We start from the raw sequence: 26,524 nt of genomic DNA on the forward strand, positions 1-26,524 counted from the left end.
GCGCAAGCCGCAAACGTGCATTCATGTAACTGTCCACCCGCAAGGAGACTCATGGAAATACATTGTCACAATTCAGCTGTGTGCAGTCACATAGAGTCATTTCAGCATGGACAACCCCTTTAAGCAAGGCACCTCAAGTCTTTAAAGGGGTTTTCCACTTTTGGCAAAGTGGTCCCCAAACGTGTGCAGGCATGTCAAATAACAAATCCAGATGGTACTCACCCTCTTCTCTACAGCCCCGAATCACTGAGGCTGATCTGGTCTGTAGAAATTCGCTGCATCAGTGATGCGTTCTGTCGAATTGATATCACCACTGCAGCCAAAATATGGAGCTGGAGCCGGGGAAGAGTAAGTACAATCTGAGTTTGTTATTTTACATACCTGCAAGCATTTGAAGTCTACTTTGCTGAAAGTGGGGAACCCCTTTAAGTAAATGGGCTTCAGCAGCAGAAGACCATACCAGGTTGGACTTCTGTCAGCTACTCTTTTATTATTTTTACTTCTTAAAACAGTCTCCAGACCATTATTTGCTTTTTACTGTCTGCTCCTGCTGTCTATTGTCTTTTCTACTGTGTGAACTCATTTTCCTCTAACTTGATCCATCCTTACATGTATATATTTTGCCAATAAAGATATATTTTTTATGTACTACTTGGCTACCTGCCACTTTTTCTGTAGCATTCGTGTCAGCTAAGAACAGGATGTTGGGGGCTGCAGTCGGCGCATGCTCTGCAAAGCATTGTTTGGTTTGAAAAGTCATCTGCATCAAAGCAGATAGCTGGGTCAGAATTTGTTATAAACTACATTAATCCACCCATCATAGACTCTCCTGGTACAGGTTGTTGGTGGAGTAATGGTGAGGATGTTTTCTTGGCACATATTGGACCAAATTAACACCTTTTAAATTCATGAAAAGTGCATGAAAATAATATAGGGTGCTTAGTTAACATAATTTTGATTAAAAAAATTTAAAAGTCATCCCACAACGTCAAAGTGACCCTATTCAGGATGGTCCTATCCTCTAGCTTGGTTTCCAAGAGTCTCAGTCCTTCTCAGCCCTTATTCAAATTACATCACTTAACATATGGTAAGGTTTTAATGCTAGAGACACTACAATGGGGATGGGTCTAGTACTGAGAGTGACGCCTGTTAAGCTGAGCTATAAAGGCTTTAATAGTCGTTTAACTGCTAGATAATAAGAACATTAAGAACAGTATATATAATACAACGTTGCATTGATATAACACTCCGTTGCATCACTGTGTTCTGATAGTGTGATAACATACTGTATTGACCTTGCTACTGTTACCCATAATATTGTGCATACTTATGTGTGTGTGTATATATATATATATATATATATATATATATATATATATAGTGACAAAATCACTGGCAAAGTATTAGAGGGGAGATATGTAGCACTGAGGTTGTTAACTTCAGTAATATAAACCTAGGAAAAGTTATCCAGCACACTAAGTGATGAGAGGGGTTAATCAGCCATGTTTAGTGCTAGCAGCAGCTTTAGAGCGGAAGGAGTCCAGGAGATAAATACCCAGGTTTCTAGAGCAGTGTGTGTGAGTGGGCCTGGAGGTGAAAGCTCTGGAGCTGTGGTGTTTATGTTGAGGAAAGCTGGACCTTGTGTTGATTGTTCCTGAAGCAGGTGGACTCCCATGTGCCATACGTAATGTTTTTATTTTCCTGTTAGGAAATCTCATCACGCTGCAGACGCTATCAGAGCGCCGCAGAGGATGGGAGAACGCTGGAACTGGAGCCGGGAGACGGTAGGCACTTGGTAAGCTGAAGATATGGGCATATTATAGCCTGAGGTTCTTAAAATGGAGACAACCCTCATGGGGGAGGTGGTCTAGTATGGAGATGGGGCAATTTAGCTGGGTTTGGGGTGGCTCTTTAATAAGAAGGGAGAATAAATGAAGGGGTGGGGCTCTGTATGGACATGGGACTGTGTAGGGGGACTATGTGGAGATGGGGTCTAGAGGGACTCTATTGAGATGGGGCAATATAAGAGGGTCTCAATGGAGATGGGGTATTATGGGGGGCTCCAAATGGAGATGATCGCTATATAGGGTGACTGCATGCAGATGGGGCTACATAGGGGGACTGCGCGCAGATGGGGGCTATATAGGGTGACTCTGTGCAGATGGGGGCTATATAGGGGGACTGGGTGCAGATGGGGGCTATATAGATGGATTGTGTGCAGATGGGGGCTATATAGGGTGACTGTATGCAGATGGGGATATATAGAGGGACTGTGTGCAGATGGGGGCTATATAGGGTGACTGTGTGCAGATGGGGGCTATATAGAGGGACTGTGTGCAGATGAGGGCTATATAGGGGGACTGCGTGCAGATGGGGCTATATATAGGGACTGCATGCAGATGGGAGCTATATAGGGGGACTGCTTGCAGATGGGGGCTATATAGGGTGACTGTGTGCAGATGGGGGCTATATAGAGGGACTGTGTGCAAATGGAGGCTATATAGATGGACTGTGTGCAGATGGGGCTATATAGGGTGATTGTGCAGATGGGGACTATATAGTGGGACTGTGTGCAAATGGGGGCTATATAGAAGGATTGTGTGCAGATGGGGCTATATAGGGGGACTGTATGCAGATGGGGGCTATATAGGGGGGCTGTGTGCAGATGGGGGCTATATAGGAGGGCTATGTGTAGATGGGGGCTATATAGAGTGACTGTGTGCAGATGGGGGCTATATAGGGGGGACTACGTGCAGATGGGGGCTATATAGGGTGACTGTGTGCAGATGGGGCTATATAGGGGAACGGTGTGCAGATATAGGCTATATCGAGGGACCGTGTGCAGATGGGGGCTATATAGGGGGACTGTGTGCAGATGTAGGCTATATAGAGGGACTGTGTGCAGATGGGGGCTATATAGGGCGATTGTGCAGATGGGGCTATATAGGGGGACTGTGTGCAGATGGGGGCTATATAGGGCGATTGTGCAGATGGGGCTATATAGGGGGACTGTGTGCAGATGGAGGCTATATAGGGGGAGTGTGTGCAGATGGGGCTATATAGAGGGACTATGTGCCGATGGGGCTATATAGGGGGACTGTGTGCAGATGGGGGCTATATAGAGGGACTGTGTGCAGATGAGGGCTATATAGGGGGACTGCATGCAGATGGGAGCTATATAGGGGGACTGCTTGCAGATGGGGGCTATATAGGGTGACTGTGTGCAGATGGGGGCTATATAGAGGGACTGTGTGCAAATGGAGGCTATATAGATGGACTGTGTGCAGATGGGGCTATATAGGGTGATTGTGCAGATGGGGACAATATAGTGGGACTGTGTGCAAATGGGGGCTATATAGAAGGACTGTGTGCAGATGGGGGCTATATAGGGGGGCTGTGTGCAGATGGGGGCTATATAGGAGGGCTATGTGTAGATGGGGGCTATATAGAGTGACTGTGTGCAGATGGGGGCTATATAGGGGGGACTACGTGCAGATGGGGGCTATATAGGGTGACTGTGTGCAGATGGGGCTATATAGGGGAACCGTGTGCAGATATAGGCTATATCGAGGGACCGTGTGCAGATGGGGGCTATATAGGGGGACTGTGTGCAGATGTAGGCTATATAGAGGGACTGTGTGCAGATGGGGGCTATATAGGGCGATTGTGCAGATGGGGCTATATAGGGGGACTGTGTGCAGATGGGGGCTATATAGGGCAATTGTGCAGATGGGGCTATATAGGGGGACTGTGTGCAGATGGAGGCTATATAGGGGGAGTGTGTGCAGATGGGGCTATATAGAGGGACTATGTGCCGATGGGGCTATATAGGGGGACTGTGTGCTGATGGGGGCTATATAGAGGGACTGTGTGCAGAAGGGGGCTATATAGGGTTACTGTGTGTAGATGGGGATATATAGGGGGACTGTGAAGATGGGGATATATAGGAGGACTGTGTGCCGATGGGAGGCTATATAGAGGGACTGTGTGCAGATGGGAGGCTATATAGAGGGACTGTGTGCAGATGGGGACTATATAGAGGGACTGTGTGCAGATGGGGGCTATATAGGGAGATTGTGTGCAGATAGAGGCTATATAGGGGGACTGTGTGCAGATGGGGGCTTTATAGAGGGACTTTTTTTTCTCATTAAAGTACACTCTGCATCCCATCTTGACTGAAAAAAAAAACAGAAATGTAGAAATTTTTGCAAATTTATTAAAAAAGAAAAACCGAAATATCACATGGTCATAAGTATTCAGACCCTTTTCTCAGACACTCATATTTAAGTCACATGCTGTCCATTTCCTTGTGATGACCTCACAGCTCACAGTGCATGTCAGACCAAATGAGAATCATGAGCTCAAAGGAACTGCCCAAGGAGCTCAGAGACAGAATTGTGGCAAGACACAGATCTGGCCAAGGTTCCAAAAGAATTTCTGCATTACTCAAGGTTCCTAAGAGCACAGTGGCCTCAATAATTCTTAAATGGAAGAAGTTTGGGACCACCAGAAGTCTTCCTAGAGCTGGCCGTCCAGCCAAACTGAGCAATCATGGGAGAAGAGCCTTGGTGAGAGAGGTAAAGAAGAATACCAAGATCACTGTGGCTTAGCTCCAGAGATGCAGTAGGGAGATGGGAGAAAGTTCCACAAAGTCAACTATTAGGCTATGTGCCCACGATGCAGAAATGCTCAGGATTTTTTCCTGAGCGTTTCTGCATCTCCCTGGCAGGAAAAACGCATGCAGATTGTACATGCGTTTTTCCTGCCAGGGACATGCGGATGTGAAGCGTTCTTCACATGCATTTCCGCATGCGGGTTGACAAGCGCTTTCCAAGCGTTTTTAGCATCACTTGGAAAGTGCTTGACAACTTGGTCACACTATATAAATCCATGAAAACGGCATGGATTTATATACTGTGACCGAAAGAATGGTAAAAAATAAAAAAATAAATCTATACTTACCTTCTGATGGCTCCAGCAGTCTTGCTTCACTCCGTCCTGGCTGTCGGTAGTTCGCGGTACACTGAAAGACCTGCCATCACATGACTATGACGTCAGCGCAGGTCCTTCAGTCCACCGCGATCTGCCAGCAAGGGAGGACAAGCGCAGCGGGGGCCGTCAGAAGGTGAATATGCTATTTATTTTTTATTTTATTCTTTTTTTAACAGGTTCTATGGTACCTGGGTCCGGAGGAGAGTCTCTTCTCCTCCACACCTGGGTACCATCCGCACATTGAAACGTTTGGATTCCGCATGTACAGATGCAGTGATGCGGAATCCAAGCGTTCCAATGCAAGCCAATGGCGGCGATTACGTTGCGTGTCCGCAAAATTAATGGACGTGCTGCGGATTTTTGAGCGCAGCATAAACACTGTGGAAAAATCCGCAGCATGGGCATTGACATTGCGGCTTGTCATTGGGGACCATGGGGGACGGATTACCAAGCGTTTCCCAAGCGTTTACGCTGCGTAAATTCCGCAGCATAAACGCTTGGAAAATGCTTCATGGCCACGCCGCCTTACTGCAGCCCTCCACCAGTCGGGCCTTTATGGCAGAGTGGCCCAACAGAAGCCTCTCCTCAGTGCAAGACATATGAAAGCCCGCATCGAGTTTGCTCAAAAACACATGAAAGACTCCCAGACTATAAGAAATAAGATTCTTTGGTCTGATGAGACGAAGATAGAACTTTTGGTGATAATTCTAAGTGGTATGTGTGGAGAAAACCAGACACTGCTCATCACCTGCCCAATACAATCCCAACAGTTAAACATGGTGGTGGCAGCATCATCCTATGGGGGTGTTTTTCAGCTGCAGGGACAGGACGACTGGTTGCAATTGAAGGAAACATGAATGCGGCCAAGTACAGAGATATCCTGGATGAAAACCTCTTCCAGAGTGCTCTGGACCTCAGACTTGGCCAAAGGTTCACTTTCCAACAAGACAATGACACTAAGCACAGAGCTAAAATAAAAAAGGAGTGGCTTCAGAGCAACTCTGTGACCATTCTTGACTGGCCCAGCCAGAGCCCTGACCTAAACCCAATTGAGCATCTCTGGAGAGACCTGAAAATGGCTGTCCACCAACGTTCACCTTTTAGAAGAGCTCACCTGTCCTGCACGCCTCCACAACAGCAGTGCAGAGCTGTGTTTGCTGCCTGCTGTTCATTGATCAGTGATAAGTAATTGCAAATGCCACTCAACTGATGCATATAGAACAATATAATACTCAGCAATGTGCATCAATAGAGCAGCATTTGCAGATTCGCAGAACTAATCTCTTAGCAGCAGACAACACAGGTTGACTCATCTCAGTCTCTCTACACAGATCCCCGTGATGCAATATATCTCACTTCTCAGCCCCTCTACATAGAGCCCCCACCCTGCAGTTTTTCTCTCCTCTCAGATCCTCCACCCCACCCTGCAGTATATGCTACTTTGGAAAATGTGGTATAATGCGGGTGTAGTCCCGGGTTTTGGCACCAAATTTCTGTGAGCACAATTCACTCTCTTCTATGCCTTTTGCATTCCAAATATTAAGTATGTTTAGAGATCTCGAGGAAAAGCAATAAAGAACAGCGTTGTACTAGATAGGATTTCTGCTTTATTAGCACATGTAGACACTTAAACAGTGTCACAGACTAAAAAAAAAAAGTTCCCTCCGAAATATGAACCAATAGGGACTTTTGCGACATGAATAGAAATGTGAAACTTTCCCGCTCAGCAGTGTTAGTTGATCACCATGACACAGAAGTTATAAGATAATCTGGATGCCACAGACACAAAATGGAGTTTGATCTCTCACACAAACAACCAAGCCAGAAACTCCTCAAAAAGGAAAGAGATGCTCATCTGTACCCCCTAAGCTGTATAGGAGGCATCTAATTCACCCAATCACCTTGCTGTGTTCTATTGAGAGGCAAGCACACCAACATAGTGCTGTCTGTGGAATCTTTTTTTTATGCGTTTTTGCACTTTTGTATTGCTTTCAACCGTGACAAATGCATTCATCGGGAAATGTCATTTTAACATTTTCTGGCCATGTGCTGTGTGACACATGCATACGGTGCTGAAAAGACATGGGAACAGCATGGGGAAGACCCCTGGAAGCATCTGACTCCCGGGTCACTGCCTAAAAGTGTGCCCATCAGAAGTGATCCTTGCCGCATCAGAAGATGCAGACTTGCAACTATCCCCGTGCAAGTCCTTGTCCCAGGGCAGTGTTCAATTGTACCTCCCCCATTCCTTGCAATGCAAGTGCAAATATGCAGCTAACCACCCACCCACAAGCAGGCTGCAATACCATACTGCTAGCTTGCACTTGAAATGGGGCCTTTTAGTTTGGAGGAGGCCGACGCTGGCCACTACCTCATGGCTGCTTCGGCAGCGAGGTATCCATACTCAGTCCCCAGCCGCCCAGCGGCCGGGTGTCCACGCTCGGTCCCCAGCCACCAGGGGGCGGCTGGGTGTCCATACTCGGTCCCCAGACGCGCCGTGGCCAGGTGTCCACATACAGTCCCCAGCCGCCTGGGGGCGGCCAGGAGTCCATAAACGGTCCCCAGCCACCCCTATTTCTCCTGTGACCTTCCCCCACACTTTTCTTAGCCTGGCCTGCTTTAGGGCAGCATTGGACGAGCCCACCAGAGAACCAGACTCCTCCGCTGGGCCCTGGCTTCTCCATCAAGGGAGTTGAGAGTGCCAAGGTGAGGAGCATGATGATGATGATAGAAGTTAGCATCTGCTTTGTTTTCTTGGAATGCAAGTACAAGTGTGCAACCTGCCACCCACCCACCCCCAGGCTGCAATACCATACTGCTAGCTTGCTTGCACTTGAAATGAGGCCTGTTAGGCTTGTGGAGGCAGACGCCAGCCACCATGTCATGGCTGCGTCGGCGGCCTGGTATCCATACTCAGTCCCCAGTCGCCCGGCGGCCGGGTGTCCACACTTGGTCCCCGGCCGCCACTATTTGTCCCGGTGCGCCTTATACATAAGATTAAGCGCGCATACCAAAACATTACCTGTGCTCACCCCAGTGCATTTATTGGGAAGGACAGCCTATTCTGCTGTAGTGTGTGCATGCCAACACCCTGTTCATGGCACATGCGAAGATGCCTCCCGCCCTGCACCTGTTGTTGCAGACTTGCAACTATCCCCGTTCAAGTCCTTGTCCCAGGCCAGTGTTCAATTGTACCTCTCCCATTCCTTGCAATGCAAGCGCAAGTATGCAGCCTGCCACCCACCCACCACCAGGCTGCTATACCATACTGCTTGCACTTGAAATTGGGCCTTTTAGGACATGTGGAGGCGGAATCTGGCCACCACGTCATAGCTGCGTCGGCGGCCTTGTATCCATACTCAGTCCCCAGCCGCCACGCGGCTGGGTGCCCACACATGGTCCCCAGCCACCTGGGGGCGGCCGGGTGTCCATAAACGGTCCCCAGCCACCCCTATTTCTCCTGGGACCTTCCCCCACACTTTTCTTAGCCTGGCCTGCTTTAGGGCAGCATTGGACGAGCCCACCAGAGAACCAGACTCCTCCGGTGGGCCCTGGCTTCTCCATCAGGGGAGTTGAGAGTGCCAAGGTGAGGAGTATGATGATGATGATAGAAGTTAGCATCTGCTTTGTTTTCTTGGAATGCAAGCGCATGTATGTAGTAGCGGCTAGGCCTGAGGTGGTCAGCGTTTTGGCGCATATCCTACCTCTTCCGAGGATTTCTGGATGTTTTCCTGCTACTATCCCAGTTCTATGACTCCCGTTAAAACAAAGCTTCAGGTGAAAAATGATGGATGAGGTGGTGGCAAAGGAGAAAGAGCAGGAGGAACAGGGACCACTCACATCAATATCAGGCCAGTCAACCACACATGTCTTGTAGGATATGTTTCTGTACCAAAAGGAGCGGTTCGGCTACACAGTTATAGGGCATACAGTGAGTGCAATGCCTACCAAAAATTTTGAGTGGGACTAACCTTGGCACTCAAGAGTATGTTCCAGTAATGAAAATTTATTGCAGTCCATTATAAACAATGACAAAACGTTTCGGTCACTTAGGACCTTCTTCAGTTGACTGCAGAGAATGCAAAATACTGTGAGTAAATAATATCAAAAAACTTTTTCACAATAATATATAAATCTAACATAATGTCAATATACATACATGTATCAATAATTGATGGGGATTCAGGAACAAGGGAAGAGGAAAAGGATCTGAGGAGTTCCTACATGTGAATAAAGCTATCTCTATCCATTTGTGGTTATATGGAGAAAAATATATGGAGAAAATTACCTACCAGTATATAGACTGTGGTAGGATTAATGGACAAAAGCAAGTATCTTAAGAGGGTCCATAAAGGACTGCCTGGGAGTGAAAAAATAGTAAAATGAATTTATAAGTGAAGGCAAAAAGGTACCTTGTAAAGGTAGAAGGCACAATTACCTGGTTCAGGTAGGATGGACAGTGTTCTAGTGGCACCGCGGTATCCACCGCTGGTTATGCTGACCATCTGACTATGGGGGGGAAACCTTAAATAGAGGAGGGGATAGCAGGATAAACCAATCACTGCTGCAGTATTCAGGATGCGGTTTGCGCGAAACCGGAAGTGATGTCCACACTATACCGGAAGTGACGTTTCAAGATCACGTGTGCGGTCCAAGGGAGGTGCGCTTGCGTTCCAATGTGCAGGAAGTGTCTGCGCTGGATCTGTGACTGAGAGTAACAGTACAAGGAGGTGCTCAGTGGCTCTGGGACCCCATTGGAGGATAAGGGGAAAGACTCTAGGGATAGGCAACATCTGTGAATGAAAAAGAAACAGTCAGGAGGAGGCAAAACATTTTGAAGCATCACAATCAATATTATCGGTATTTTTATTCGGTATGATGCTGTTTAAATTCCATATATAATATAAAGAGCCGGTGTACCAAAAATTTTGAGGCCTCCAATGCCCCTTGGAAGTGACATGGAGGTCAGAGGGCCTTAACTAAACCGTTTTTTCCATTTATAGCAACTGGGTCTCCTGTACACTGTTGGCCTAAGCAGTGAATGGAAGGCTTTCCAAAAATGATGAGGAACTGCAATGCCCCTTGAAACAGATGTGGATTACAGCGTACTAAAAACCTTCTACCCATTATTGGGGAGTAGGTCTCCCTTAGTTTTCGCCTTTGCATTGAAAAGTAAAAGCTGACTAAAATTAGGAGGAAATGCAATGTCCATTGGAAGAGTCGTGGAGGTTAGAGGTAATTAAAAACAACATTTCAATGCCCCTTGGAAGAGCTGTGGAGTTCAGAGTGGTTTAACAAGACGGTTTTAATGCCCCTTGGAAGAGTGGTGGAGGTCGCAGTGGAATAAAAAGACAATATCAATGCCCCATGGAAGAGACGTGGAGGTCACAGTAACTTAACAAGATGGTTTTAATGCCCCTTGGAAGAGCTGTTGAGTTCAGAAAGGTTTAACAAGACATTTTTAATGCCCCTTTGAAGAGACGAGGAGGTCACAGTAGCTTAACAAGTCGGTTTTAATGCCCCTTGGAAGAGACGTGGAGGTCACAGTAGCTTAGCAAGACGGTTTTAATGCCCCTTGGAAAAGTGGTGGAGGTCGCAGTAGCTTAACAAGATGGTTTTAATGCCCCTTGGAAAAGTGATGAAGGTCGCAGTAGCTTAACAAGACGGTTTTAATGCCCCTTGGAAGAGACGTGGAGGTCACAGTAGCTTAACAAGATGGTTTTAATGCCCCTTGGGAAAATGGTGGAGGTCGCATTAGCTTAACAAGATGGTTTTAATGCCCCATGGAAAAGTGGTGGAGGTCGCAGTAGCTTAACAAGACGGTTTTAATGCCCCTTGGAAAAGTGGTGGAGGTCGCAGTAGCTTAACAAGACGGTTTTAATGCCCCTTGGAAGAGACGTGGAGGTCACAGTAGCTTAACAAGATGGTTTTAATGCCCCTTGGAAAAGTGGTGGAGGTCGCAGTAGCGTAACAAGATTGTTTTAATGCCCCTTGGAAAAGTGGTGGAGGTCGCAGTAGCTTAACAAGACAGTTTTAATGCCCATTGGAAGAGACGTGGAGGTCAGAGTAGCTTAACAAGATGTTTTTAATGCCACTTGGAAAAGTGGTGGAGGTCGCAGTAGCTTAACAAGATGGTTTTAATGCCCCTTGGAAGAGACGTGGAGGTCACAATAGCTTAACAAGACGGTTTTAATGCCCCTTGGAAAAGTGGTGGAGGTCGCAGTAGCTTAACAAGACGGTTATAATGCCCCTTGGAAGAGACGTGGAGGTTGGAGTAGCTTAACAAGACGGTTTTAATGCCCCTTGGAAGAGACGTGGAGGTCACAGTAGCTTAACAATACGGTTTTAATGCCCCTTGGAAAAGTTGTGGAGGTCGCAGTAGCTTAACAAGACGGTTTTAATGCCCCTTGTTAAAGTGGTGGAGGTCGCAGTAGCTTAACAAGATGGTTTTAATTCCCCTTGGAAAAGTGGTTGAGGTCGCAGTAACTTAACAAGATGGTTTTAATGCCCCTTGGAAAAGTAGTGGAGGTCGCAGTAGCTTAACAAGACGGTTTTAATGACCCTTGGAAAAGTGGCGGAGGTCGCAATAGCTTAACAAGACGGTTTTAATGCCCCTTGGAAAAGTGGTGGAGGTCGCAGTAGCTTAACAAGACGGTTTTAAAGCCCCTTGGAAGAGCTGTGGAGTTCAGAGAGGTTTAACAAGACGGTTTTAATGGCCCTTAAAAGAGCCATACAGTACAGCATCTTAAAAACATTATTCCCATTATTGGGGAGTGGGTCTCCCATAGTCTTTGCTTATGCCTTCCAAGCAAAAGCTGCCAAAAATTAGGATGGAGGAACTTGCAATGCCCCTTACAAGAGCCATGCAGTACAGCATATTACAAACAATATTCCCATTATTGGGGAGTGGGTCTCCCATAGTCTTTGTTTATGCCTTCCAAGCAAAAACTGCCAAAAATTAGGACGGAGGAACTTGCAATGCTGGCAACACGGACCACGGTCACCCTGGTGGTATAGTGGTGGTGGAGGCTGAGGATAAGGAGAAGAGCATAAAACAGCCGAAATGAGGAAGCGTATACCCATGTGTGGGTGTGAAGCGGTGCATGTGAATACACCTCCCAAAATAACACAGTGGATTTGACTTTATGTTACTCTGCTGTCATTTGGTGGTGATGAGAAGTCTGGCCCAATCCAGCCCTTGTTCATTTTGATAAGGGTCAGCTTGTCAGCATTGTCAGTTGACAGGCGAGTGCGCTTATCAGTTATAATTCCCCCAGCGGCACTAAAAACACGCTCCGATAACACGCTAGCGGCAGGGCAGGCCAGGACCTCCAAGGCGTACAGAGCGAGTTCATTCCAAGTGTCCAGCTTGGATACCCAATAATTAAAAGGCACAGAGGAATCATGGAGGATGCTGGTACGGTCGGCAAAGTACTGCCTCACCATCTTTTGAAACTTTCCACTCCTTTTGAGAGTACCCCGCGCCTCAGGGCCTGTAAGCTGGGCGGGTCTCAGAAGACTGTCCCAGAACGTTGACAGTGTTCCCCTGCCTCTGCTGGATTGGAGTTGCGTCTCTCTCGCCTGCATGCCTTGGTTGGGCAATGAACTGTGACCTCTGCCGCTAGCGTGTTCAGATGGGAATTTTTTTAACAGTTCTGCAGCAAGGGCCTTCTGGTACTGCCCCATTTTTGTAGACCTCTCCACCTCAGGAATAAGAGAGTGAAAGTTCTCCTTGTAGCAGGGGTCTAAAAGTGTCACCAACCAGTAATGACTGTCACCCAACATTTTGACAACGCGAGGGTCACGGTTAAGGCAGCGTAACATAAAGTCAGCCATGCGTGCTAGACTGGTAACGCGCAAGACTTCTGTGTCTTCCCCAAGATGACGACTGACCATGCTCTCCTCCTCCTCCTCCTCCTCCCCCCTGTCCTCAGGCCACCCACGCTGAACCGATGGTATGACAGTTGTACAGGTACTATCGTCTAAAGCTTATGATACCAGCTCCTGTTCTTCCTCCTCCTCCTCCTCTCCCTTATTGTCCCCCAATGCACGTTGGGATGAGATGAGGCTGGGCTGTGTGTAATCGCCCGCTACGGCTTCTTGATCCATCTCATCATACTCTGGCTGCAATGCCTCCTCTTTAATTCTCTGCAGAGAGTGTTGCAAAAGACAGACAAGTGGAATGCTGACGCTAATGATGGCGTCATTGCCACTCACCATCTTGGTGGACTCCTCAAAGTTTGTCAAGATGGTACATATGTCAGACATCCAGGTCCACTCCTGAGATCTTATGTGTGGAGTCTGAGCTGAATATCGACGGCCTTGTTGCAGCTGGTACTCCACAACTGCTCTCTTCTGCTCACAAATCCTTTGCAACATGTGGAGGGTGGAGTTCCAACGTGTGGGGACATCACACACCAGTCGGTGTGACGGAAGCTGCAAACACTGCTGCAACACAGCAAGGGCAGCGGAAGCTGTAGCCGACTTGCAAAAATGAGTTGACAGGCGGCGTACTTTGACGAGCAGATCTGGCAACTCGGGGTACGATTTAAGAAACTGCTGAACCACGAGGTTAAGCACATGAGCCAGGCATGGTACGTGTGTGATCTCGCCTCGCCTCAGAGTCGCCACCAGGTCACGGCCATTGTCACACACGACCATGCCTGGATGTAGGTTCAGCGGTCTCAGCCACAGATCTGCCTGCTCTTTCACAGCTGTCCACAACTCAAAAGCAGTGTGAGGTTTCTCACCTAAGCTTATGAGTTTCAGCACAGCCTGTTGCCGCTTGGCGGAGGCAGCACTGCAGTGCTTCCAGCTTGTAACTGATGTGGTGATATCTGAGATGGAGGCTGAACATGAGGAGGAGGATGCTGCGCAGGAGCTGTACACTGTGGGGGCAACTCTGACTGACATAGGGCCCGCAATCCTCGGTGTGGGGAGGATGTGTTCCGTCCCAAGGTCCAACTGGGTCCCGGCTTCCACTAGGTTTACCCAGTGTGCCATCAGGGAGATGTACCGTACCTGGCCACAAGCACTTGTCCACGTGTCCATTGTCAGGTGGACTCTCCCAGTAACTGCGTTGTTGAGGGCACGGACGATGTTTTGGGACACGTGCTTGTTTAGTGCAGGGATGGCACACTGGGCAAAATAGTGTCGGCTGGGGACCGAGTACCGAGGGACGGCCAACGCCTTAAGGTTGAGGAATGATTCCGTCTCCACCAGCCTAAAAGGCAGCATTTCCAACGCAAGCAGTCGGGAAATGTGCGAATTTAGAACTGTGGCTTGTGGGGCGTTGGCTGCGAATTTGCGCTTTCGTTCAAAGGTCTGGGATAAGGACAATTGAACGCTGCCGTGGGACGTGGATGCTGTTTCTTGAGAAACTGCCATAACAAGTGAAGACTGAGAGGAGGGGGCATCTTTGCATGCAGTATGTACAGGGGATTGCCTTGCACACACAACAGGGGGTTCTATTGCATGCGCAACAGCAGAGAAAGCAGTGGTGACACCCGCTGACACTGGTCGTGGACCCTGGGGTTCACCCCACAAAGTCGGGTGCTTTGCTGCCATGTGCCTGATCATGCTGGTGGTGGTCAGGCTGGTAGTTTTGGCACCCCTGCTGATGCTGGCATGGCAGGTGGTACAAATGGCCTTTTTGGGGTTATCAGCAGAGTCTTTAAAAAAATTCCAGACTCTGGAAGACCTACAGGTTGTACTGGCAACATCCCTCGTGTTGGTGTTACGGGGAACTGTTGCCTGTCTTCTGTGTGTGGCCACCACACTGCTTCTTCCTGCCTGTTGGGGTACTCTGCCTCCCTCACCCTGTGTGCTGCTGGCCTCGCTCTGCATGTCCTCCTGCCACGTTGGGTGAGTTACTAGATCATCCACCACCTCCTCCTCTTCCACTTACCCACCACGATCCTCCTCCTCACTTCCTGGCAATTGTGTCTCATCATCATCCGCCTCTTGTGACAAATTGCCAGCGTCGACTTCCTGTGGCCGTGGCTGTTCAAATATTTGGGTATCGCTACATGGGATCTCCTCTTCCACCACTTCAAGCGAAGAAGGCGAGGGGCACAAATCTGGAAATGGACCAGTGAACAGCTCTTCAGAGTGTCCAAGTGTGGTATCAGTTGCTGTCTGACGATACTCGGCATGGTGGGAGGAAGGAGCATCAGGGTGAGGAGGAGTATGCGGTCGAGACTCACGGCTACTAAGATTTGACCATGTGGAAGACAGACCGGAGGTGGTGGTTCCCAGGTAACTGGAAGTATTATCTGCTATCCAATTAATAACCTGTTCACACTGATCAGTTCGCAATACTGGTGTTGTTCTGTGCTTCCCTATTAATTTGTTCAAGAACTGGGAGTGAGAAGATGTGGCTGTTGGTTGTGGCACATTTTCACCTTGGCCACGGCCCCGTCCTCTGCACGCACCATCACCAGAACGTCCAGTTCCACGTCCCTTGCCACGCGCCTTGCCCATTGTAAATGAAGTAAAATAGCTTACACTCGCACTATCAATGGAAAAAGGGTAATAAAAAGGAGATTAGAACCATGGAAGAGGAAAACCACAGTTCTATTTCTCTGGCCTACACCCGACTCTATTAAACAATCTGAACAATTAGGGAGAAACTATTACTGTTTTTCTTTACGGAAAAAATACCAAAAGCTGAATAATAGAGATTTTTTTACCGTGGAATGGCAAAACCACAGTTATTGTTTACTGGGGTATACCAGACAATTTTAAATAGATATATTTGCGGCTGAACAGTGAGCGACACACTCAAACTGTTTTTTTTAGGTAAAAATGGCCCAAAAGTGGATAATACAGAGGTTTGAACCATGGAAATGCGAAACCACAGTTCTATTTCTCTGGCCTACACCAGACTCTTTTAAACAGATATATTTGTGTCTGAACAATCAGGGAGACACTATTAGTGTTTTTCTTTACGGCAACAAATGCCAAAAGCAGGATAATAGAGATTTTTTACCGTGGAACGGCAAAACCACAGTTATAATTTACTGGGGTATACCAGACTTTTTTAAATAGATATATTTGCGGCTGAACAGTGAGCGACCCACTCAAACTGTTTTTTTTAGGTAAAAATGGCCCAAAAGTGGATAATACAGAGGTTTGAACCGTGGAACTGCAAAACCACACTTCTATTTCTCTGGCCTACACCAGACTCTTTTAAACAGATATATTTGTGTCTGAACAATCAGGGAGACACTATTTGTGTTTTTCTTTATGGCAAAAAATGCCAAAAGCAGGATAATAGAGATTTTTTACCGTGGAACGGCAAAACCACAGTTATAATTTACTGGGGTATACCAGACTTTTTTAAATAGATATATTTGCGGCTGAACAGTGAGCGACACACTCAAACTGTTTTTTTTAGGTAAAAATGGTCCAAAAGTGGATAATACAGAGGTTTGAACCGTGGAACTGCAAAACCACACTTCTATTTCTCTGGCCTACACCAGACTCTTTTAAACAGGTATATTTGCATCTGAACAATCAGGGAGACACTATTACTGTTTTTCTTTACGGCAAAAAATGCCAAAAGCAGGATAATAGAGATTTTTTACTGTGGAACGACAAAACCACAGTTATAATTTATTGGGGCATACCAGACTTTTTTAAATAGATATATTTGCTGCTGAACAGTGAGCGACACACTCAAACTATTTTTTTAGGTAAAAATGGCCCAAAAGTGGATAATACAGAGGTTTGAACAGTGGAACTGCAAAACCACACTTCTATTTCTCTGGCCTACACCAGACTCTTTTAAACAGATATATTTGTGTCTGAACAATCAGGGAGACACTATTACTGTTTTTCTTTACGGGAAAAAATGCCAAAAGCAGGGTAATAGAGATTTTTTACCGTGGAACGGCAAAACCAAAGTTATAATTTACTTGGGTATAGCAGACTTTTTTAAATAGATATATTTGCGGCTGAACAGTGAGCGACACACTCAAACTGTTTTTTTTAGGTAAAAGTGGCCCAAAAGTGGATAATACAGAGGTTTGAACCGTGGAACTGCAAAACCACACTTCTATTTCTCTGGCCTACACCAGACTCTTTTAAACAGATATATTTGTGTCTGAACAATCAGGGAGACACTATTACTGTTTTTCTTTACGGCAAAAAATGCCAAAAGCAGGATAATAGAGATTTTTTACTGTGGAACGGCAAAACCACAGTTATAATTTACTTTGGTATACCAGACTTTTTTAATTAGATATATTTGCAGCTGAACAGTGAGCGACACACTCAAACTGTTTTTTTTTAGGTAAAAGTGGCCCAAAAGTGGATAATACAGAGGTTTGAACCGTGGAACTGCAAAACCACACTTCTATTTCTCTGGCCTACACCAGACTCTTTTAAACAGATATATTTGTGTCTGAACAATCAGGAAGACACTATTACTGTTTGTCTTTACGGCAAAAAATGCCAAAAGCAGGATAATAGAGATTTTTTACCGTGGAACGGCAAAACCACAGTTATAATTTACTGAGGTATACCAGACTTTTTTAAATAGATATATTTGTGGCTGAAAAGTGAGCGACACACTCAAACTGTTTTTTTTTAGGCAAAAATGGCCCAAAAGTGGATAATACAGAGGTTTGAACCGTGGAACTGCAAAACCACACTTCTATTTCTCTGGCCTACACCAGCCTCTTTTAAACAGATATATTTGTGTCTGAACTGTCACAGACACACTTTTTTTTTTTGGGGGGGGGACACCAAAAGATTAATAAGATTGGTATCAGTACAGTCTGAAGGAGGAAAAAAAAAAAAGAGGATTTAGTTGAAAAAAAAAAGGATTTTTCCTGGCCCCCGAGACCTGCAGCTAAGTCCAGCAATTTCAGCAACAGGAGCAGCACACAGGACTGTAATGCTGCGTTTGCTGGTATAACCACTGCGTCTCCTATACAGCCTGCCTGCCTGCCTGCCTGATATCTGGGATGGATATTAGTCCTGAGAAGGACTGTTTGTTTGATTTTGCAGGCTTTAGAGACCCTACACTACCTATTTCGCACTATAAATCTCTCCCTAGCTCAGCAGCACTTTCTCTACACTGTCTGATCCCGGCCGGCTGTGTCCAAGATGGCGGCGCCCGGTTTTAAATACTCGAGGTGACGCTGTGCGGCCAGCCAATCAATGTAATGCCCACAACCAACATGGCTGCGACATTACAGTGACTGGCTGGCAGTCCCTGCATGTTCATTGGCTCTGTAAAGAGCGCCAAACATGCAGGGCGGAGACCCGAGCTCCCGCCCGAGTAACCCGGAAATGCTCGGTGCTCGCCGAACATCCCGAGTAGCGTGATGTTCGGGCGAGAACCGAGCAGTGTCGAGCATGCTTGCTCAACACTAATAGTAACCAAGATGGTGTTCGGAGTGATGTTATCAATACATTTCATTTTATTCAAAAATATTTAGATTTGAGAGACCTCAGTGGTTCATACCTTTTATTCAAGAAATTGTTGGTAAAAAGCTCTCGTTTTTTTAATCAAAGGTGTTAGAATTTTCTCCAGGGTTATTGATAGTGGCAATAATACAGAATTAGTCAATGTCACTATCGGTCTCCCCGGTGGATCTATGAGGGTTTTATATACCTCTGGTACTATATTAAACAAAGGTGTGAGTGGATTGTCTTTTATTGAATATCGAGCCAGTTTGTCATCAATGGTCCTCAAATTTTTATGTTTCTCTATTATTATAGAAATTTTCTTTTGTATATCTGCAAGTGGATTATGATTTAGGGGGGCATATGTATCCATATCTGACAATTGTCTTAAAATCTCTTTTTTATACTGTGATCGGTCCATTATAACAATCGTTCCACCTTTTCCTCAGGCTTTATTTCGATAGATTTATCTGGTTTTTAATCTTATACCTAAGTCAGATAGGTGAACACACTCAGATTGCTGTACAGTTAAAGCATCATGAGGGGCAGACACCACAGAAAAATGCGTTTTTAGCCTAATGTTGCGGAAAAATCTCTGCATGACCAACTCAAGTTGGAATGTATTAAGATTGTACCTCTGTACTTGGCCACATTCATGTTTCCTTCAATTGCAACCAGTCGTCCTGTCCCTGCAGCTGAAAAACACCCCCATAGCATGATGCTGCCACCACCATGTTTCATTGTTGGGATTGTATTGGGCAGGTGATGAGCAGTGCCTGGCTTTCTCCACACATACTTAGAATTATCACCAAAAAATTCTATCTTCATCTCATTAGACCAGACAATCTTATTTCCATAGTCTGGGAGTCCTTCATATGTTTTTGAACAAATTCTATGCAGGCTTGCATATGTCTTGCACTGAGGAGAGGCTTCCGTCGGGCCACTCTGCTCGACTGATGGAGGGCTGCAGTGATAGTTGACTTTGTGGAACTTTCTCCCATCTCCCTACTGCATCTCTGGAGCTCAGCCACAGTGATCTTTGGGTTTTTCTTTACCTCTCTCACCAAGGCTCTTCTCCCACGATTGTTCAGTTTGGCTGGACGGCCAGGTCTAGGAAGACTTCTGGTGGTCCCAAACTTCTTCCATTTAAGGATTATGGAGGCCACTGTGCTCTTAGGAACCTTGAGTAATGCAGAAATTCTTTTGTAACCTTGGCGAGATCTGTGCCTTGCCACAATTCTGCCTCTGAGCTCCTTGGGCAGTTCCTTTGAGCTCATGATTCTCATTTGGTCTGACATGAACTATGAGCTGTGAGGCCTTTCCAAATCAAGTCCTATCAGTTTAATTAAACACAGCTGGACTCCAATTAAGGAGTAGAATCATCTCAAGGAGAATCACAAGGAAATGGACAGCGTGTGACTTAAATATGAGTGTCTGAGCAAAGGGTCTGAATACTTATGATTTGTGATATTTCAGTTTTTCTTTTTTAATAAATTTGCAAAAAATTCTACATTTCTGTTTTTTTCAGTCAAGATGGGGTGCAGAGTGTACTTTAATGAGAAAAAAAAATAACTTTTTAAAATTTACCAAATGGCTGCAATGAAACAAAGAGTGAAAAATTTAAAGGGGTCTGAATACTTTCCGTACCGACTGTATATATCCTTTGTTGGCAATGTTAGAGGTCAAACGTTTTCTGTAAGTCTTCACAAGGTTGGCACACACTGTTGCTGGTATGTTGGCCCATTCCTCCATGCAGATCTCCTCTAGAGCAGTAATGTTTTGGGGCTGTCACTGGGCAACACGGACTTTCAGCTCCCTCCAAAGGTTTTCTATAGGGTTTAGATCTGGAGACTAGCTAGGCCACTCCAGGACCTTGAAATGCTATTTATCATGCTGAAAGATCAAGTCCTTCATCTTCAATGCCCTTGCTGATGGAAGGAGGTTTGCACTCAAAATCTCACGATACATGGCCCCATTCATTCTTCCATGTACATGGATCAGTCGTCCTTGTCCCTTGGCAGAAAAGCAGCCCCAAAGCATGATGTTGCCACCCCCATGCTTTACAGTAGGTATGGTGTTCTTTGGATGCAACTCAGCATTCTTTCTCCTCCAAACACGTCGAGTTGTGTTTTCTACCAAACAGTTCAACTTTGGTTTCATCTGACTATATGACATTCTCCCAATACTCTTCTGGATCATCCAAAGGCTCTCTAGCAAACTTCAGACGGGCCTGGACATGTAATGGCTTAAGCAGGGTGACACGTCTGGCACTGCAGGATCTGAGTCCCTGGTGGCGTAGTGTGTTACAGACGGTAGCCTGTGTAAAGTTGGTCCCAGCTCTCTGCAGGTCATTCACTAGGTCCCCTCGTGTGGTTCTGGGATTTTTGCTCACCGTTCTTGAGATGATTTTGACCCCACAGGGTGAGATCTTCTGTGGAGCCCCAGATCGAGGGAGATTATCAGTGGTCTTGTAAATCTTCCATTTTCTAATTATTGCTCCCTCAGTTGATTTCTTCACACCAAGCTGCTTGCCTATTGCAGATTCAGTCTTCCCAGCCTGGTGCAGGGCTACAATTTTGTTTCTGGTGTCCTTCGACAGCTCTTTGGTCTTCACTATAGTGGAGTTTGGAGTGTGACTGTTTGAGGTTGCGGACAGGTGTATTTTATACTGATAACAAGTTCAAAAAAGTGCCAGTACTACAGGCAATAAGTGGAGGACAGAGGAGCCTCTTAACCGGTTCCCGACCTCCCACTGTAGATAAACGTCGGCGCTTGCTGGGCTCTGTGCAGCACCGATGTTTAAAAACGGTGGGTGGTCTCGCAGCGCTCGGGACCCCAGGGTCTTGCAAGCGCTGAGATTCCGGTGCAGAGCGTTAGCTCTGACAGGGGACATCATCGGGACCTGATTGGATCAGGTCCCAATGATGTTAACCCTTTGCTATGTTCTATATGCCGCGATCTATAGTGATCGCGGCATATAGAAGATAGAAGGAGGAGAGGGGGTCGTCTTACATACCTCTCCGACGACCCCTGATAGCTTCCAGGACCTGGGGTTGCTATGGTAGCTGGAGGTCACATGACCGCCTCCAGATCTGCCATATATGGTGTCCTGCCTGGCTCAGCCTGCAGCAGAAGCCAGGCAGGAGACTGACTGTGAAACAGTCAGCGAAGATCTCATGTAATGTAATACATGTCTATTACATTACATGAGATCAGTGATCAGAAAAATAAAAATTAATGTCCCATACAGGGACTAAGTAAAAATGTAAAAAAAAGTAAAAAAAAAGTTTTTAAACTGTTAAAAAAAAAATCACAAAATAAATAAAAATAAAGAAATAAAATATTAAACCAATAAATCCATATATTTTTACAAAACCAAAAAAAGTACACATATTTGGTATCGCCGCATCCGAAACAACCCGAGCTATAAAACTGTCACACTAATTAACTCCTTCTGTGCACACTGTAATAAAAATAAATAAAAAACGGAGCAAAACAATGCTTTTTCATCATATTGCCCAACAAAAAGTGGAAAAAAATGCGATCAAAAAACAAAATAGAAATAAAAATGGTACCGCTGAAAACGTCATCTTGTTCCGCAAAAAAAAAGCTGCCATACAGCTCCATCAGCCGAAAAATAAAAAAGTTATAGCGCTCAGAATAAAGCAATGCAAAAAAAATATTTTTTCTATAAAATTATTTTATTGTGTAAAAGCGCCAAAACATAAAAAAAAATACAGTAAGTGTAGTATCGCTGTAAACGTACTGACCCGAAGAATAACGCTGCCTGATCACTTTTACCACACGCAGAACGGCATAAAAAAAAACCTCAAAAAACAATTCCTGAATTGTTTGTTTTTGTTAATTTTACCTCCCAAAAAACGGAATAGAAAGCGATCAAAAAATGTCACGTACCCAAAAATGGTACCAATAAAAATGTCAACTTGTCCCGCAAAAAACAAGCCGTCACATGACTCTGTCGGCCGAAATATGGAAAAATTATAGCTCTCAAAATATGGTGATGCAAAAACTAGATTTTGCAAAAAAAAGCGTCTTTTAGTGTGTGACAGCTGTCAGTCATAAAAACCCGATATAAATCTGGTATCTCTGTAATCGCACCAACCCGAAGAATAAAGTAATCTCATCACTTATACCGCACGAGGAAAGGCGTAAAAAATAAATAAAACCAATTCTTCACCTGCTACTGATTTGTTTATTATGTCTCACAAAGATCGCAGTAAGGCTCTGCTCACATTTATCCTGCGCTCTGCGCTGAGCGCTTACACCAGAGTTTCCGTGTAAATCTCTGAAATACGTGATTCAGCCGGAACCCATGACGGAAGATTCCCTGTAATGAGGCAGATATAGGCCACTGTGGATGCCATGTGGCCTGTGATCCCACGGTGTCATTTGTTTTAGACGTGCATAAAAGTGCGGTTGGCCACAGTTTTGTGTACTTCTGAAAAAAAGGACACCGCTAAACAGAGGCCAGACGGAGTCCAGAGTAACTCTGCTGCCTCATTACATTGAATGGATCCCGCAGGGGTTTCATCTGAATTACATCACTTGGAAATTTAGATGGAAACCCCGATGTAAGTGCTCAGCCTAGAGCGCCGGATAAATGTTACGTAAAATGTTCCCAATAAAAGCTTCAACTCAGTCCTCAAAAAAAGCTAGTCCCCACTCAGGTCCGTCATCTGTTAAAAATATAAGGGACTTCCAAGTTACTGGTAGCAGAAAGGCTCTGGAAAAGCGAAATGGTCCTTGCCCCCCAAAAGAAATTCCGAAAATTTTGTGCTCCCAAATCCAAATGCCTATTCTACAATAATTTGTTCTCCAATTGTCAAATAGCACTCCGTCCCCCCCAGACCTCGCCGTATGGCTGAGCGGTACGATACAGCCACATATGGGGTATTGCCACTTTTAGAAGAAATTGTGTGACACATTTCGGCACCATTTTTACCCATTGCCCTGTGTGAAAATGTAAAATCTGAGGGTAAAACATTTTTTTGTGGTAAAAATATAATTATGCTTTTTTCACTGCCCAATGGTATAAATTTAAAAATTTAAAAATACTCACTACTTCCGTAGATGAATTCCTTGAGAGGTGTAGTTTACAAAATGGGGTCACTTGTCGGGGTTTCTGCTGTTTCGGCATGTCAGCGACTCTTCAAATGTGACATGGTGTCTGCTGCCTATCCCAACCAACATAGCGCTCCTTTCTCTTCCGAACCCTGCCGTACACCAAAGCAGTGGTTTTCCCCCACATATGGGGTATCGGCGTACTCAGGAGAAATTGTACAACAAATTTCATGGTGCAGTTTATCCTGTTACCCTTATGATAATACAAAATTAGGGAATGAAAAACATTTTTTGTGGGAAAAATGTGAAAATTTTATTTTTACGGCTCAATATTATAAACTTCTGTGAAGCAGCTGGGGGTGCAAGGTGCTCACCACACATCTAGATAAGTTCCCTAAGGGGTCTAGTTTCCAAAATGGTGGCACTTGTGGGGGGTTTCCACTGTTTAGGCACATTAGGGTCTCCCCAAATGCGACATGGCGTCTGCTAATTATTCAACAAATTTTACATTCAAAAAGTCAAATGGCGCTCCTTCCCTTTCAAACCCTGCCGTGCGCCCAAACAGTATTTTGCCTCCACATATGGGGTATCGGCGTGTTCAGGAGAAATTGCACAACAAATTTCATGGTGCAATTTATCCTATTACCCTTATGATAATGCAAAATTAAGGGATGAAAATGGTTTTGTGGGAAAAATGTGAAAATTTTATTTTTACAGCTCAATATTATAATCTTCTGTGAAGCACCTTGGGGTTCAAGGTGCTCACCACACATCTAGATAAGTTACGTAAGGGATCTAGTTTCCAAAATGGTGTCACTTGTGGGGGGTTTCCACTGTTTAGGCACATCAGGGGCTCCCCAAATGCAACATGGCGTCCGCTAATTATTCAAACAAATTTTACATTCAAAAAGTCAAATGGCGCTCCTTCCCTTTCAAACGCTGCCGTGCGCCCAAACAGTGGTTTGCCTCCACATATGGGGTATCAGCGTGTTCAGGAGACATTGCACAACAAACTTCATGGTGCAATTTTTCCTATTACCCTTATGATAATGCAAAATGAAGGGATGAAAAACGTTTTTGTGGGAAAAATGTGAAAATTTTATTTTTTCAGCTCAATATTATAAACTTCTGTGAAGCACCTTGGGGTTCAAGGTGCTCATCACACATCTAGATAAGTTCCCTAAGGGGTCTAGTTTCCAAAATGGTGTCACTTGTGGGGGGTTTCCACTGTTTAGGCACATCAGGAGCTCTCCAAACGCAACATGGCGTCTGCTAATTATTCAGACAAATTTTACATTCAAAAAGTCTAATGGCGCTCCTTCCCTTCCGAACCCTGCAGTGCGCCCAAACAATGGTTTTCCCTCACATATGGGGTATCAGCACGCTCAAGAGAAATTGCACAAAAAAATTTGGGGTCCATTTTTTCCTGTTACCCCTGTGAAAATAAAAAAAATTTGGGTCTAAAGTAACATGTTTGTGAAAAAAGTTAAATGTTAATTTTTTTCTTCCACATTCCAAAAATTCATGTGAAGCACCTGAAGGGTTAATAAAGTTCTTGAATGTGGTTTTGAGCACCTTGAGGGGTGCAGTTTTTAGAATGGTGTCACTTTTGGGTATTTTCTGTCATAAAGACCCCTCAAAGTGACTTCAAATATGATGTGGTCCCTAAAAAAATGTTTTTGTAAATTTTGTTGGAAAAATGAGAAATCACTGGTCAATTTTAACCCTTATAGCTTCCTAACAAAAAAAAATTTTGGTTCCAAAATTGTGCTGATGTAAAGTAGACATGTGGGAAATGTTATTTATTAACTATTTTGTGTGACATATCTCTTTGATTTAAGGGCATGAAAATTCAAAGTTTGAAAATTGCAAAATTTTCAAAATTTTTGCCAAATTTCCGATTTTTTCACAAATAAACGTAAGTTATATCGAATAAATTTTACCACTATCATGAAGTGCAATATGTCATGAAAAAACAATCTCAGAATCAGGGGAATACGTTGAAGCGTTCCAGAGTAATTACTTCATAAAGTGACAGTGGTCAGAATTGAAAAAATTGGCCCGGTCACGAAGGCAAAAACAGGCTCTGGCGCGAAGTGGTTAAAGAAGAAGCTACAAATCAGAATTTGAAAAAAACTTCTTTCCAAATCAGACAATGTGATTTTCAGGATTTGTTTTCTCATTTTGTCTCATAGTTGAGGTCTACCTATGATGTCAATTACAGGTCTCTCTCATCTTTTTAAGTGGGAGAACTTACACAATTGGTGGCTGACTAAATACTTTTTTTCCCCACTGTACAGGGTGATTATAAAAGATTCATCGGGTTTTGCATTTATATTACTGCAAAGATATAAATTTCACCGGTTGTAAAAATAACGTATAGAAAGGTCACATCTCAGAGTTTATAACTCGCGGGTCCAGAACAGTTCTGGATTACCCCTATCTATCTATCGGTAAAACATAAGCACTGATGTGCTGTTTATACTAATGAGTAATTAATATTGTAAGATAGTATTCCCCATCACCATGCCCATAGGGCTAGGGTTATATCAGGGAATGCCATTATATTTTTGATTGTGGTGACATGCATATATATGTATACATGTGCTGCATTATTGTGTATTAGCATGGTTATGATTTCATGATATGGAGGGGACAAACACATATATGTATATATTGTTACATTGATATTACCATGAATTTTGTCTCCACGGCTGCGCGTCCTTTATTCACATAGCCATTTGCACTGTGCATTTTTTCTTCCATTTCCTGTTTATTATTATTATTTATTATTATTATTTATTATTATAGCGCCATTTATTCCATGGCGCTTTACTTGTGAGAAAGGGCTATACATAGCAAAAACACTTACAATAATCTTAACAAAACAAGTCAGCGACTGGTACAGGAGGAGCGAGGGCCCTGCCCCCGAGGGCTCACAATCTTCAAGGGATGGGTGAGGATACAGTAGGTGAGGGTAGAGCTGGTCATGCAGCAGTATGGTGGAGCGAGGGTTACTGCAGGTTGTAGGCTT

Source organism: Phyllobates terribilis, unplaced genomic scaffold (assembly GCF_046119375.1).
Source record: "Phyllobates terribilis strain yellow unplaced genomic scaffold, ASM4611937v1 Scaffold_2__4_contigs__length_985480577, whole genome shotgun sequence".
NCBI classification, from domain to species: domain Eukaryota; kingdom Metazoa; phylum Chordata; class Amphibia; order Anura; family Dendrobatidae; genus Phyllobates; species Phyllobates terribilis.